Source organism: Lissotriton helveticus, chromosome 5_1, assembly GCF_964261635.1.
Source record: "Lissotriton helveticus chromosome 5_1, aLisHel1.1, whole genome shotgun sequence".
In the NCBI taxonomy this organism is placed as follows: Eukaryota; Metazoa; Chordata; class Amphibia; order Caudata; family Salamandridae; genus Lissotriton; species Lissotriton helveticus.
The window spans coordinates 1,578,929,998-1,578,946,495 of NC_136065.1; the positions used below are offsets into that span (position 1 = coordinate 1,578,929,998).

General features: G+C 43.3%; 1 protein-coding gene across 1 annotated transcript in view; it reads right to left on the bottom strand.

Moving 5' to 3' along the window:
* The window catches only part of FRS3 (fibroblast growth factor receptor substrate 3), a 161,298-nt gene that overhangs the window by 55,211 nt on the left and 89,589 nt on the right, over positions 1-16,498 (bottom strand). The window contains exon 3 of the mRNA XM_078644732.1: positions 3,324-3,455. The gene's annotated coding sequence lies outside the window, so the exon portion shown is untranslated. The remainder of the gene's footprint in view (positions 1-3,323; positions 3,456-16,498) is intronic.

Here is a 16,498-nt window from a genome sequence, read left to right on the forward strand (position 1 = left end):
CACCCACCCTCACCCACCCACCCACCCTCACCCTCACTCACCCTCACCAGCATAGCATAACAAAACAAAGCATAGGATAGGAAAACATAGCATAGCATAACAAACCATAGCACAACAAAACAGCAAAACACAACAAACCATAGCATAACAAAACATAGCATACATAACAAAATATAGCATAGCAAAACATAGCATAACAAAACACAACATAGCATAACAAAACAACACAACATAGCATAACAAAACACAACACAACACAACACAACACAACAAAACAACACAACATAGCATAACAAAACACAACACAACACAGCACAACACAACACAACACAGCACAACAAAACACAGCATAACAAAACATAGCATAACAAAACATAGCATAACAAAACATAGCATAACAAAACATAGCATAACAAAACATAGCATAACAAAACATAGCATAACAAAACATAGCATAACAAAACATAGCATAACAAAACATAGCATAACAAAACAGCATAGCATAATAAAACACAACAAAACATAGCAGAGCATAACAAAGCATAGCAGAGCAAAACAGCATAGCATAAAAAAACATAGCATAGCAAAACACAACAAAACATAATATAGCATAACAAAACAAAGCATAGCATAACAAAACACAGCTTAGCATAACAAAACATAGCATAACATAACAAAACATAGCATAACAAAATACAACAACACATAGCATAACAAGACACAACAAAACAGCATAGCTTAACAAAACACAACAAAACATAGCATGGCTTAACAAAATATAACAAAACATATAATAGCATAGCACAACACAGCATAGCATACCAAACACAGCAAAACATAGCATAACAAAACATAGCATAGCAAAACAAAGCATAGCATAATAAAACACAACAAAGCATAGCATAGCATAAAAAAATAGCATAACAAAGCAAAGCAGAGCAAAACAAAGCATAGCCTAGCAAAACACAACAAAACATAGCATAACAAAACACAACAAAACAAAGCATAGGATAGCAAAACTAAACATAGCATAACAAAACAAAGCATAGGATAGCATAACAAAACAAAGCATAGCATAACAAAACATAGCATAACAAAACATAGCATAACATAACAAAACATAGCATAACAAAACACAACAAAACAGCATAGCTTAACAAAACAAAACATAGCATGGCTGAACAAAACATAATAGCATAGCAAAACACAGCATAGCATACCAACACAACAAAACATAGCATAGCATAGCAAAACAAAGCATAGCATAATAAAACACAACAAAACATAGCATAGCATAACAAAGCAGAGCAAAACATAGCATAGCATAACATAGCATAACATAGCATAGCAAAGCATAGCATATCAAAACATAGCATAGCATAACAAAACAGCATAGCATAGCATAACAAAACAAAACATAGGATAGCAAAACAAAACATAGAATAGCATACAGCATCACTCAGCACCACCACAGCATCACTCAGTGGCACCACATCACTGAGCTCCACCACAGCATCAATCTGTGCAACCATTCAACAACAACTGGTTCAAATATGTTATCTCAATGTTTCAAGCTTTATTACAAATGTAACAAAAAGATGTTAATATTTGACATATGTTCTTGGATTTTAGTCACAATAAAATACACTGAACATAATCTTCACAAATGTTATTTACAAAAGTTTAAGCTATTGCCATTATAAATTACAATAACTTTTATTTAAGTATTAATTATTAAAAAAAATAAAAAACATTGTTATTTGTACTATCAATACATGTAAGTCACGTAAACACAACACATATTGCATTACAAATGCTATAGGTGTCACATTTGCGAGAGTTATAACTATTGGCATTGTAAATGACAAAGCTATTAATTTCGCTATTTTCAAAAACAAAACCTAAATAAAAAATGTGTCATTTACAATACCAATAGCTCTAACTTTCCTAATACGAGACCTATTGCATTGCAAATGCTTGTTTGCATTAGTTACCCTGAACCTACGTGTTGGAGACATCACTCTGCCAAGACTCCTAAAATGAGCTTCCCTAGCACAGACTGATCGAGCTAAAAGCCAATACTGTTTTTTTTTTAAAGATGTAAAATCCAGACTTCGTTTACTATACCACAATACATGTATTGATACACAATACATAACAAACATATGCCTGGAGGCAGAGACAAGTACCCCCAGCCACGTCCTGCAGACTGCACAATACGTTTTCAAAGCCTGCCACATAATTCTACCCACCAAAGGGTGGGGAAGAAGTGACGGTTCGCTGGCTGATAGAGCAGGGAGGACGTTCTCAGATAAGTCAAAGGAAGCCCCAATGGAGGAAATCCTTTGAGCTGGAACCACTGACATCCCGCATTGACGGAAATGCCCAGGTCTTAATGGAGGACAAAATTCAATTAATGGAGTGCAAGACTTACTGAGGAGAGAAAGCACAGACCAAATGGATCTCTATGTGGAAGCAGTTGTGCACTTCCACTGCTGTTGTGATCACTTTGTTGAAGAACTGAGGAACGTTCAACTAAAGGGACATACTTTAAATTGGCAATGGAGCCCTCTTCACACGTATCACAGAAAATACAGATCAAGGATCTATGAAAACAGGAGTCACTGAGAACAACCACCAGTACAAAGCCTATCAGCATATTAAAATCGAACAGATCGTGCCCTATAGTGACCAATTTAAAATACTTGGGAAGTGGTTGCACGAGATGGAGGTCAAGGATCATGTGTAAACCAATTTTCTCTTACCCATTAAGACATACATAGATAAAAAAAAGTCCTACTATCTTGGGGGTTGCAGCAGTCTCGCAGGTCACTATCCAAGCACATCAGCAGAGGCACCATTAGAACGCCCGATAAGAGGCGTTATTAAAAGGATATTACTAGAGCCCATTAAGAGAACCATGATCAGTAACAACATATTAGCAGGGGCTTTAGCAACATGCTCACTACAGAGCCAGATAGTAAGTATGCCCTCTTCAAGGCCAGCCTTACAGTCAGTTTCATAATATAACAGTGGCTCGATTTGTAAGGAGATCTGTGAGAGCTTCATACCCCGCAACTGTGTACAGACAGCAGACTGGCTCCTCCTTCTCCAGTGTTTTCATTTTTTTCAGTCATGTTCAGAAGTCTAAATGGTCTGTTCAATGACCCGGATGAGGAAAATATGCTGGACCAGGTTTTAACCTTAACAGTATAGAAAGCTAATCATGCGGACGTTGCCTGCACTTCCTGGAGTCTATACTACTTGACAACTCATATGCTGGATTAACCACGTCCAAAATCTACCTCTTAACGTACACTTACCTAGCCCTGGCCATTGGTGGGAGACGGCCAGGGGGAAACCTCAGTGCCCACTTCACTAGCAAATTCCTCTGCTAGGCGTCATTGTACAAAAGTGGTATATCTATAGCACCATTATGCTGCATCAGGCGCCATCTATAAACAAGAAGAAAACAGGAAAAAGAAAATAAACCCAGCTTTAATGTAATTCAGAAACACAAAGAACACCTCAATCAGTATGTTCAACAAATTTCCTCTCAATTAAATCAAGACTTATTATCCCGAACAGAAATACAACATGTTTTTCATGGAAAATGTCTCGCACGTGCTAGTATTTCAAATGCCCCCCATTTGGGGAAGAGCTGTTTCTTGATTTTTTTTTGGCATGGATGTCTTTGGAGGCTACTCTACAGGGCGACCACCTCAGATTGTTGAGCTGCCATAAGAGCTAAACAATGCTGCAGAACACTACTAAATATGTGTTAGGAAAGACATATTAACTATCTATAATCAGTTACAGAACTACCAGACAACAATTAGTGCATGATATGCAGTACTTTAAAACATATATATTCAGATTTTTGAAACGTGCTTCATACTGCTGAAAAAAGTCCCTCAAGACACTACACGAAGAAGCGATCATTACATTAAACTGACAGAGCAGTGAAGTACAAGTAAGAACAAGCATTTACAATGCAACGGTTTCGCCTTTGGAAAAGTTTGAGCTATTGGCATTGTAAATGGCAAAATTTGTATTTATGTGTTGGTTTTGAAAACAGATAAATAAATGGCATTGTCATTTACATTGCCAATAGCTCTAACTTTTCCAAAGGCGAAACCGTTGCATTGTAAATGCTTGTTTTAAAGATCTGTCAGCCTACGAACATTGTCAAATTGACTAAATATGTTTCTTGTACCTCGAGTTGGGCTTGACCGATATGTTTAAAATGCACAAATTATCACTCTGCTTTCTTGTGTTGCCTCTAAGGATAGCTCTGCCCCATTGGTGAAGTTTTAGTCTCGCCTCCATTGGTGAATCGGTAGCCCCTTCCGAAGTTCGAGTCTAGTTGGACCCCTTCACGAAGGGAAATATCCACTGAAATTCTGAGTTAGGTGGGAAAAATCAAGGGCGAGTTATCAACAAACGTCAAAATTATTTTCTTCAACAAAGATCAGTTCGTAGTTGACCAAACGTTTATACCGATTTTATCATGTGTCAACATTTTCGGACTGAAAAAAGAATACTACAAGACAAAAACTTAATTTGTAAATTTTTACAAGTGTGTATAGCTTCCGTCTTTGGACACCGCTTGACATTTCCTGGGCAACTGGAAAGAAGCAGAGGGGAGGTGCGGACAGCGCGTGGGCCTCTGCCTCCATTGTGATTGGTTCTCTTCATGACCCAAGGATGTTGCTATTTGCCTGCGAGGTGGGCTTGCTGGCTTCTCAGTCCTAGCTGCTGGGTAGTTCGCCACGGGTGGGAGGAACCTCCGGGGCCACTCACCGCATTCTGAAGAGAGGGGCCTAATTCTGTGTTACACCACCACAAGGAAGGAAGTCAGTGAAGAATTGCTACACAGTAGCTGTTACATTGCGACACGGCTTGACAGATGTTTTCGGCTGTACGTATGCATGTACAGATCTGTGTAGTGGGCGAACCCAGACAGACAGCAAAGGAATGCTGCAAACGGGGACAAGCCGTGGTTTATGAATCGGAGGCATTCACAACGAAGCAGGCAATGCTTGTAGTGTTGAATTCACCTCGAGCTTTTTTAATCCACTACTGTCCATTTATCTACTTTCTCCTTTTGTGGCAGTTGTTCCGCGTTTCTCTCCCGCCTTCTTTACCGTGTGTTTATTTTTCACTCTCTAGCGTCAATCTGATGAGGACAAATACGTTTCGGCCCCCAAAAATAATTCGGCCCCCAAAAATAATTGCTGGTGGTCTCCACCGGCAACCACAGCCTCAAATGAAGCGCTGGATGCAGGGTGGTCATGAGGTGAATGTATCCTGTGGAGAGGGTTTTCTGTTAAGAGTTTTCATACAACAGCTGCGAGCATTCAGGGACTTGGAGGCAACTGCTTCTCATGAAAAAACAGGCGTTCACCTGGCAGTGGCTGACCTAGGCTCCGTCATTCTGCTGGTTCTGAGTCACAACGATACGAGGTGGAGCTGTGTGCTTCGTCAGGGGAGTGTGTGTTTGTGTACTGGAAACCCAGCTACAGCAACGGGGAGCGCTCTTCATGACATAGCTGTGGTGGACTCGTGCCATATATTCGCGTTGGCGAGTAGCTGCAAGCTCGAGCCCAAAATGAGCGGAGCTTTTATCGCTCTAACGTCGTGCAAACAGAATTAATAAAAGCAAACCAGTCACCTTTGATGTGAAAAAAGGAAAGAGAAACTACGTTACTGATATAACGGCTGAATTGCAAAATGAGATTGAGAAACTGGGATCATTTCTTGTGAGTAGAACTTTAAAAAGTAATTTTACCCCTTCAGGAAATGCAAAATAGTTGTTCTCAGAGGAGTACCGTACCCCAGATTACATCAGACCGCCTAATTTCCAGCTTTTTACTGGATTCTCATTTAAGTGTCTATATCAACAGGGAGATGAAATCTAGCTGCCTATACTCAATGGTCTCAAAATGAGTGTGATATAATTAAAACAAGTCAGGTCCCGGGCCGTGCTGTGATTGGCTGACGTCACGGGGGGTCCCGGGCCGGCAGCCAATCACAGCGCGGCTCGGGAAATGACGTCACTGGGGTGTCCCGGGCCTGCAGCCAATCACAGCGCAGCCCGGGACACACGTCAACAAGGGGCGGGGCTTAAAAAAGACCCAGAAACGCCCCCGAATCGCGTTTTCTCTGGAAAACGTGATTGACGGCCAATCTCTTCCAATGGCTAGCCTCCATTTATGGAGCTAGCCAATGAAAGACAAGGCGGGACTAAGCGCCACACTGTAAGAACATGAGATTTCTCCTGGGCGGAGCTAGGAGCTCCGGCCCAGGCGAAACCTAAAAACATGAAGGTCTTCCAAACAAATGCACACGCAGTTGTGCAGGAAGGGTCAGCAAAGCAGCTATAGTGCACAGGTTATGAAAGGCACATCTTGTTGGAGGAAACAGGATGGCAAAGTCTTGCAAGCGAAAACCAGGGAGCATTAAGCAGCAGGACAAACAAATTGGCGCAAAAACGCCAATTGTTCTTGGGCATATGAGTAAGCGTTAATTAATTATGGTGAGAAATTCAATGACTTAAGAATTCTGGAGGGAAGTTGTCCGAGGCATGGAGATGTCATCTAGTCATAGGCTAGCAAGAAGTGGTTAGTTTTCAATCACTTGCAGAATTTGAGGAAGTTTATCAAATGGGTGAGAGGGTATGAGAGAATAGGAAGCCACCAAATGTGTAAGATCCGGCTGCCTGGATAACAACTTTGTTTATGGTGGTCCATTTCAGAATCCTGGTAGGTGTCGAACACTGAAATATATATGGGTAATGGAAAGAGTTTCATAGTGAAGTGCTTTCACAGCAGAAGTGGGGTGTCCTAAATCCCTTTGAAGATAAATAAGTTACAGTATTTTGAACTCAACACTAGATTGCAGGTGACTGCACAGCATGTGTCTCCACAACAAACATGCAAACACTTCATTACTGCAGACAAAAATAAATATCACAACTGCACATAGTGACGCAATTGTCTGTGAGTTGAGTCGCAGAGCTCCTCCTGACTTGCAGGAATGGTAGGCTTATTTTGCTTAGGCACTGGTGTCTGAGGTGAGGAAGAGCTCACTATTTCACCCACCTTCTTTACTGGGCACCTAAAGAATCAAGCTAAGTCAACAGGAGTGGATAGGGATCCCCCGCACCTGTAAGTACTATTGCTGACGTCTGTCCACTGAGACAGGGCCATATTCTCTAAATCCAATTCCTAATTTCTTCCAACAGCTTGACATCCAGTGATGAGACCTCAGTATTTAATCCATCCCACCATTTAACTCAGACCTGAAATTATTGTACCTGATCTATTTGCATCTGTTTTTCTGGCATTCGTTTGTGGAGAGGTGTGGTAAAGCGGCCAGGGAAGCTGACTTCGGAGCACACGGTTCGATACCCAGCTCCAGCGGCAGGGCAGCTCAGCTCAGCACCATGTGACTCTGGGCAATAGCTCACTTAATTTCCACGACGGCCCCTAGCGCCTTGCGACCCGTAAGGGTGAGTAGTTCGCGCTTTACAAATACGGATTTACATTTATCCAGTATGTACAGGGTGAAAAGAATTGTGGTGATGGGTTTTGTACGCAATTAACTTTATTCACTTATTTAACAATATTAGTTTCTAGCCCCTGTTTGGGGGACAAACAAAATAAAATAGGCTAGAACACTCACCGTTGTCCAAAGCTCTATGATAATGCAAGCAATGCATAAAATACATTAACAATGTCCGTTTTGGCTTAAAAAATACATTAACACATTCACAGCTGTTACTGTCGTGTTTCCTGTATGGCCCATTGTGGTTTTCCCTATGTTAGCCTAGTTCTACACGTTGTAGGCCGCATTTCTTTTGCACATGTTACTACATAAACACGCTTGCTTTTGTCCCACATTGTATTTTCACACAGAACCTGCATATGTTTTAGTGTTCTGTTCTTTTGCTGGGATTTAGTCTGAACACCATAGACAAGGTCAGACGGATTCCGCAGCAACCACATCACTGAGACCACCCTATTCGCTGCCATAGACTACATCCGCACCCTCCTTGGCCAAGGGCACACTGCAGCCCTGATCCTGCTTGACCTCTCTACAGCCTTCGACACAGTCTCCCACAACGCCTGCCTACAGGGAGCCACCCTCGATTGGCTCTGCTCCTTCCTCACCGGCAGAACCCAAAGAATCAGACTCACGCCCTTCCTCTCTGAACCCACAAATATCAACTGCGGAGTGCCCAAGGGATCGGCACTCAGGCCCCCCCCCTCTTCAACATCTACGTGGCCCCCCTCCCCGCCATCGTCAGACAGCATGGACTCACCATAGTATCCTACACCAAAGACACCCAGCTCATCCTCTCCCTCACCAAGGGCCCCCACACCACCAGACTCCGCTTCAAGGAAGGAATGAAGGACGTTGTATCCTGGATGAGCAGCAGCTGCCAGAAGCTCAAATCGGAGAAGACAGAAGTCCTTGTCCCCTCTGCATGGGACAACACCTGGTAGCCCATCGCCCTCGGCAGCCCCCCTTCAACCCTACGGACCACGCCCAGAACCTCTGCATCATACTAGACTCCTCCCTCACTATGAACTGACAGATCAACGACGTCGCCTCCACCTGGAACACCCTCCGCATCCTTCGCAAGATCTTCAAATGGATCCCCCACCCCCGAATCCAGAAAGACCTCAACCAACGCACACATAACTAGCAGACTGGACTATGGAAACACTCTCTACGTCTGAATCAATAAATCCCTGCTCGCAAAGCTTCAGACCATACAGAACACAGATGCCAGATTCGTCCTCAGCATCACTCTACATCAGAGGTCTTCAAACTTTTTGATGCCGAGACCCCCTTGTGAAACGTTTTTAGGCGTAAGGACCCCCTTCTGACGAAAATTTCTATAACTTGGTACTCCTCCTCATAGACAACTATCGACAACCATAAACGCCCCCAATTCCCACAGCAAATCATTTTTATTGTGGGGAAATAATATTAAACAATGTTTAGCAAATCAAAGGTCAGTGAGCGTGGGGGTGTAGTCAAAGGTGGAGCTAAAAACAAAGGGCCTCATTTATGAGGAATTGGCGTAGGGCAGCCCCAAAGTCTTCTTGCTGCGCTGCCCTATGCCAATGTGAAACGGTAGGAATGCACAGTATTGATGAAATATGGTGCATTCCTGTCCTTTTTCTTTGCGTTGGCGCATAAATTGCTGCCTAGCACCAGCATAGACAGGATTGTTTTTGTACAGGAAGGAGCACCTTCCTTAAAAAAAAAATAATCCTGAGGTGTTTTCCTCTTTCGATGTGAGCTGCAAAATGCAGCATTCATGTAAAGAGGATAAAAGGAGGAGAAATGAAAGGGAAATTTATAGACGGTCTAGTATGAATGAGAGTATTGTGCCCCACCAGGCCTGCGTGGACTAGCCATCCTAATGACTACAACAACCCCTTATCGTAAAAGATCGAAGAGTAGCATACTCCACCAGGCCTACCTGGACCAACCATCCTAATTGCCACAACCGCTTATCGTAAGAGATCAAAGAGTAGCATGCCCCACCAGGCCTATGTGGACCAGCCGTCCTAATGACAACAACCACTTATCATAAGAGATCGAAGAGTAGTGTGCCTCACCTAGCCTACAGCTGACATGCCACTGGTGAGCCTATTAGCGTCAGGCCGGCGTCCATGTCCTCTTAACTCTCCCTTCCCTCCATCCAGAGAGGTGCAGCTGGATAGTGTACTTAACTCTAGTCCTAAAGCCTGTGTTTATTTATAAATTTCCTACATTGAGAAGGCACTTTAAATGAGACAAGTGCACATTTATCTATGACCTTAGCCTGTAACGTGGAAGTACGATCTGTGCGGGCTGCAGAGCCTCTTTGTTTTATTGCTTTCATTATTCTACTGGCAATTTGAAGCCTGTGTGTCTGTTGTTCTCTGTGCTTGGATGCGTGTGCATAAGAGTCTGTATGTCTATTGTCCTCGCTGCTTGGATGCCTCTGTGTTAGTCTGTGTGCATCGGTGTCTGTATGTTTATTGTTCTCTGTGCTTGGATGCATGTGTGCATTGGTGTCTGTATGTCTATTCTTCTCAGTGCTTGGATGCCTGTGTGCATCAGTGTCTGTATGTCTCTTGTTCTCTGTGCTTGGATGCCTGTGTGCATCGGTGTCTGTATGTCTATTGTTATCTGTGCTTGGATGCCTGTGTTAGGATGTGTGCATTGGTACCTCTATGTCTGTCCTCTCTGCTTGGGTGCCTGTGTGTTAGCCTGTATGTATCTGTGTCTGTATGTCTATTGTTCTCCGTGCTTGGATGCCTGTGTGCATAAGTGTTTGTATGTCTATTGTCCTCTCTGCTTGGATGCCTGTGTGTTAGTCTATGTGCATCCGTGTCTGTATGTCTATTGTTCTCTTTGCTTGGATTGTGGTAAATAAATAATTAATTACCGGTTCTATTTTTGACTATAATTAATAAACAGTTAGCTCAATAAATAAGAGTCAAGATACGAGGTAGCTAGAGTATACAGGCTTTAATTAAGCATAAAAGGACAGGAACAGGACAGCCTGTACGGGAATGGGATGGCAGGGCCCGGCAGCTGCCGGGGCAGGATCTGGGAATGGCTAGCAAACTTTAATAACAGTGCACAATATTTATAGTTAAACAAATACATTGTATTCAATACAGTAGGCGTAGCAGTAGGCGGAGTTTGTAGCAGTCGCGAAAGATAAGGCATAAAGTGGGTGTAACAAGAGGTGTGTACAGGGCGTATACATAGACATGTGATGCAAACGTAACAGAATATGTCATAAACGGGGCGGAAACATGGAGGGGGCTACCTGAGCAGCTGGGACCTCTAACCTAGTGATGCGCGCAAACTGGCAATGACGTGTTACCAGGGAGAACTGGGGGGCTATGACTTCTGCGCTAGAAGAGGAGACGAAAGTCTGGAGTGTCAGAGCGACATGTACCTAAAGCCTATCTAGTATCTAGTGTTTAGAGAACATGTTGATAGAATCCAAAAGTTATCGGGGTAAAGGCTAACAGACATTAAGACTGGTGCATACATAATTCTACATATAGTGCGTGTGTGAGGAATATTAAATGAATATTAATACAGTATTTCTCTTACATGGAGACATAAAGGCTAGACCATGACGGAAACTATTGATGCGATTCAGTAGCTTAGGAATGCAGAGAAGGAGGGCTGGACTGATAACTAGAATCATAACATACTCTTGGCAGACTCGGAGGCAGAGCCAGGCCGAGCCGGGCACTGCGAGGCATGAAAGTAAGCTAAGGGTCAGGGATACAGGTGGGGGCTGTATCGCTCCTCGGAGAGGGTTCAGGAGACAGGAGCTGAATCTGAGTCCGGGCCCTTTTGAGGCCTAGAAACGGGGACAATTCAATGAATTAACGTGCACACTGTAAAACGTGGCAACGTAGCTTTACATAGGCCTAATATTCGTTGTATTCACGAAAACTGGAAACTGGCATACTAGAGATGGACACAACTGTAATTGCGTCTTTAATCGATCAGAAGGGAATACATGCATATCGATCATGCACATATAGCATAGGATGGGGAACACGTAGGCACATATAACATGGCAAAATTTACTTTTCCACATTCCCTCCTTGTGCCCTACGTTTCCATTAGGAAACATCAATATTCATGATACCATCTATCATTTCATATAGCATCATTTGCTCGTCTCGGATTGTCTTGGAACGGGACTTAGGACTAGGAATACAAGAGGTAGCACAAATGCCGCAAATCGCAGGGCCACATTGTATACAGAGGCAGCAACTGAAAATGATCATTACTGCAATACCTAGAAATGACAATACTTTCCATCCCCAAGCAGATATAATACTCCAGAGCCAACCGGACCATGTCCAGGTGCCTGGATTCTGGTGTAACTGATGGGCAATTTTATGAAGTCTGGTTATAGCTGAATAAACAGACGGCGCGTTATTAGGAATGAAAATGCAGCAACTAGATCCGATGACTCTACATGCTCCTCCTCTATCGGCCAGTATGACGTCAAGAACGAGACGATTTTGGAGCACGACAAATCTCATAGCAGATTGCTCTTCAAAGTTACCTAGGGCAGAAGTAGTCTCATTCACTACTGCTTCAAGGGTTCTGGTTAATCTACGGATTAACTTACTATTCTGGACAGGTCCTATAAAGAAGAAGAAACCTTTATTGAAATCTTGATACTGTTCTAGAGTAGTTTCAGTTTGATCGACAATTGGGGACTCGATCTCCCTTCTAGGTCTGACGTGTACTAGATGTGTGTTTCTGTGATAATCAGATGGGGCTAGGAAAACTGGTGGCAGTAGGAAGGCAATGTAACATGTTCCATCCCAATCGAGGGGCAGACGAACATATGCGGTCTGACCACAAACAAAATAAGAATGACGTGAAGCTTTGAAAATAGATTTCCCACTGTCACTATACTCGACAGTAGTAGTACAATCACTATGTCCTACATGTGCGGAACCATTATTTCTGACACATAATTCGCCTTTGACTGGTAGTACTGAAATAGCAGGTAAGTCTGGAGTAGTATCAGACTGAACATTCAGGACCATAAAATTCGAAGAATAATTTCCCAAATCATATACTTCATTTTCTAGATCTAACCCTGTTCTATGGGAGAGACCTTGCTTGTCTGGAAAACATGTTCTATTCAGAAGGGACATATCATTTGAAGATGACGTTAACGTGGACCATGCTCCACACGAACCATTATGTGAAAACGGATAAGGAAAGAGTGGCAGAACTCCCTTCGGTGTCTGGAAAGGGGGGAGTCGACCACACACCCAACAATTAGTGGCATTGCTGGTTTGGTGTGAATACTGTAACATTCTTATAAATGTATTATTTCTCATAGCAAGACGATAGGATAACTCGTGAGGAGGCAGATCTCTAAATGTGTGTTCTACTGTGGCATTAGAAAACTTATTTACATGAGAAATTGGAAAACATAAATGCAATGCATAACTTGTGCAGGTAACCATCAAACTTAAGAATAATAGAAAACTTAGAAAAACGATACATCTGATAGAGTTTTGACTAACTCTCTCACTATGGGGGTCTATCTCATACATGTCAGATACCTGTCTAACCGTTTCACCCGAGAGGGACTTAGACAATTAAACTGGCTGACTTATTTTACTAGACCGGAGTTTTAACTTATACTCCTGCTGCGGAGTTTTCTCTAACAGAGGAACTTTCAGTTCGGGATTGAGAATACTGTCTGATTTAGAGTCTGGTTTCAGGCAGTCTTTAACGATGGAACAGTCCTTGGAAATGTTCTTGGCAAAAGTTTTATCACGGAGTTCATGAAATTTCTTGACATGCGACAGATGGACCCAACCCTTGCGGCCCTCCAACTTCACGGCCGTACGGGTGGTCAGAAGGACTAGTCTCGGCTCCTTCCAGCGAGGCTCCAGCGGACTTGAACGATCAAAATTCCGTATAAGTACAAGATCCCCTGGAAGGACCTCGTGCGGTTTCACTTCAGTATTGTCTGGAAATGCAGCGGCAACCTGTGAACGACAAGAGTGTAGGGCAGACATCAAGGAAGCTAGGTAATCTGTCAACATATTACTGGAAACATCTGTAATACTGCGGGGTCTAGGTGTACCCCACATGTTTGGGGGGCGGCCGAATACGACCTCATAAGGAGACAGACCTGATCTGGAATGTGCGACCATGCGCATAAAGAATAAAGCAACTGGCAGGGCAACTAGCCAGTCTACACCTTTCTCTTGACATATCTTGGCAATACGTATTTTCAGGGTCTGATTATGTCTCTCTACGAGACCGGCTGCTTCTGGATGGCGCACACAATGGAACTTCCACTGGTACCCTAACAAGAGGGAAACATGCTTCATTAACTCAGATGAGAATGGCTGGCCGTTATCAGAATACACGACCCTAGGGAGTCCATAACGGGGGAAGAATTCATGAACCAACTGCTTGGCAGTGGTCGCTGCTGTGTAATCTGGAACTGGATATGCTTCTGTCCACCTGGACAAGGCGCATACAACTACGAGGACATACTTGAAACCTCGACATCGCTCCATCTGAATATAATCCATCTGGAGGACTTCAAAAGGGTGGTCAGGGGGTTGGAATCCACCTTGTTCCACCGGGACACTTTTACCTGGATTGAACTGGCAACATATCATACAAGTACGGACTTTCTGCTTGGCTGCAGCTCGTAAATGCTTGTTGAACCAAAGGTTCTGAATACTGTCTAACATGGCTTTTTCTCCTAGATGTGCTGGACTATGTGCGGTATTGATAATGACTTGAACCATAGAGTCGGGGAGAAACCATGTGGCTTTTCCCTTCGTCACCCATCCCTGATCTGTCTGGACCCCTCCTTGTTCGGACCATTTCTTGATTTCTTCGGGAGTAGCATGTAACTGTATGTCTATGACATCTTGTGTAGGGTCCTTAACTGTCATACAAGTAGTCTGTTCTGGAGTGGATGTCTGTGTCTTGTTAACTGGAATGTCTGGTGTCTGAGCTGTAAGCTTGGCTGTTCGATCTGCTAGATCATTACCTTGGGAGATGATATCAGTAACTTTCGTATGTGCCTTGCACTTCATGATAGCGATAGCTGTCGGTAAATGTATTGCATTTAACAGAGCTTGAATGAGGAGGCCATGCTGAATCTTGGTTCCATGAGAAGTCATGAAACCTCTCTCCTGCCAGAGCACTCCGAAGTCGTGTACAACTCCGAATGCGTACCGTGAATCTGTGTATATATTTACTTTCAGGTTCTTGGCACGTATGCATGCTTGGGTCAGAGCAACTAGCTCTGCTGCTTGAGCAGACAGGGTGTCAATACGGTGTGTTTCTATAACTTCGGTTTCAGTAGTCACTGCATACGCGGCTACTAGTTCTCCTGTAATTGTTCTCATACATGAACCATCCACATAAAGTGTCAGGTCGGGATCTGGTAATGCAATATCTGTCAAATCTTGTCTTGGCTTTGTCATGGTGTTAACTACTTCCACGCAGTCATGTGTGGCAGGATTTGAAGTAACTGACGGTAACAGAGTAGCGGGATTTAAAACGTTGCAGCGTCTGATTTCTATGTGTGGCTGGAACAGTGTCAGTTCATAACCTGTTAAACGTGCAATGGTCAAGTGCTGAGTCTGTGTTCGGTTTAAAAGAACTTCCACGGAATGTGGAACTTGTACTGTCAGGGAGTGTCCTAACACTATGGAATCACTTTGTCTGATTGCTAGAGCTGTGGCTGCAACTGACTTGAGGCACGCAGGCAGAGCCTGGGCTACTGGATCTAGTGTGCTCGAAAAATAAGCACAGGGCTTGTACTGTCCGGCTTGATCTTGTGTGAGAACAGATAATGCAGTACCATTACGTTCTGTGACAAAAAGTGTAAAAGGCTTACTGTAGTTCGGTGTAGCTAGAACAGGTGCTTGGCATAAGGCTTTCTTTAATTCATTAAAACTAAGTGTATGTTCAGATGTCCAAGGGAGGACAGTCGATACGGCTGCCTCCTGTGTCGTTAACTGTATCAGTGGCTTTGCTAGAAATGCATACTGAGGAATCCATTGTCTGCAGTAAGAAGTGAGGCCAATAAAAGCACGTACCTCCTTCTGTGTCTTGGGCTGTGGAAGACTCGCTATTAACTGGATACGGTCTGGTGTCAACTGCCTACCCCACTTGGACAGTAAGTGGCCTAAGTAGATCACTTGCTGGACACAGAATTGAAGCTTCGAAGGGGACACCTTGTGCCCCATCTCGGCTAGGAAATACAGAACTGTAAGTGACGCTCGTTCGCAGTCACGTTCAGAACGGGCTGTGATCAGTAGATCATCGACATACTGGAGCAGGGCAGTGTCAGTTGGCATGTGAATATTGTCTAGTTGTCTCTTAAGTGCTTGACTGTAAATACTAGGACTTTCTGTGAAACCTTGAGGAGCTCGTGTGAATTTATAGCTCCTTCCATTTAAACAAAAAACGAAAAGGTACTGGCTGTCTGGATGAATGGGAACACTGAAAAATGCATTCTTGAGGTCTATTACAGTAAAAAATGTAGCTTCGGGATCAATAGCTGTCAATAAGGATGAAATATCTGGGACTACTGGATACTGGGGTATGATACATTTATTAAGTTCTCGAAGGTCAATCACTAATCGATATACTGGAGGTGCATTTGGATCAGTACGTTTCATGACTGGAATGATAGGAGAATTACATACATTGGAGTCAGTTTCTACAACCACTACTTGAGCAATGAGCTCGTCAATAATTTTGGATAAGGCTGCTACAGCCTCAGGTGGCAATCTGTACTGTCTGATTCGTGGCAGGACTATACCTTGCTTGAGAGTCACACGATGGGGTGTGATTTGCATAAAACCTACATCAGTTGGACCTTGCGCCCATAAATGCTGCGGTACATTGGACAATCTTGGATCAAAATCTCGTAATACATAGTGAC